Consider the following 893-nt stretch of genomic DNA (forward strand, 5'->3'; position numbering starts at 1 on the left):
ATTTCCCGAGTCCTCTAGACTTCAGGGCAATTGAAGTGTTCATTTCCTATTCTGGATAATATCTTCCAGTGATATCTAGGTCAGCATAATCCGAAGGCTCAAATCTCGACATCTGAAATCATCAATCAATTCATGATTTAGAATTTTTGCAACCAATTTAAATAATCAGTGCATGTGATTTCATAAGTCTGTCTATGATGCTTAGGCCACACGACTTTGCAATGTGATGCTTAGGCCACACGGCCATATTAGTGTGATACAACAATCCTAGAGATTGGATCATAATGCAATCCGGGTCATATGACCATCCGGATAGTAGGCCACACGGCCACTTAGATATGCACTAAGCCACACGGCTCTCAATCAAGCAAGGCCACACGGCCATATAATGCAAGCAAGATAATCAATTTAAATGCATTCAATCATACTAAATTAGATTATCAATCTAGATGCATCTAGTTGCATATCTATTAGGTTTTACCAATTTCAACGTTGATAATATTAGATTTTAGAATCAAGCAATCTAGCAACCTAACTCTCATTCAATATGTAAATATTCCTAAACTTTAAATCAATCTTTCAAGTAATGTGAGATTTAAGGTTTCAAGGCCTTTAGGAATATAAATCGAGATTAAGGGTTTCAAGGCCTTAAGATTTTAGTTAGATCTATCAATCAATCTATCAATCCTAAAATCTCAGATTATCAATCAATATTCATTCAATTTCAAAATCAATTTTCAATTTAGGGTTTTAGGGTTTTGATTTTATTAATCAAACAATTTTGATTTCAAGGTGATCAATTTTAATCTCAATTAATCAATAAGTTTTTAATAGTTTTCGAATTAGGGTTTTAGGGATTTCGAAAAACTTTGATCTTTGATCTTTGATCAAAT

This window comes from Brassica oleracea, chromosome C9, assembly GCF_000695525.1.
Source record: "Brassica oleracea var. oleracea cultivar TO1000 chromosome C9, BOL, whole genome shotgun sequence".
Taxonomy (NCBI): domain Eukaryota; kingdom Viridiplantae; phylum Streptophyta; class Magnoliopsida; order Brassicales; family Brassicaceae; genus Brassica; species Brassica oleracea.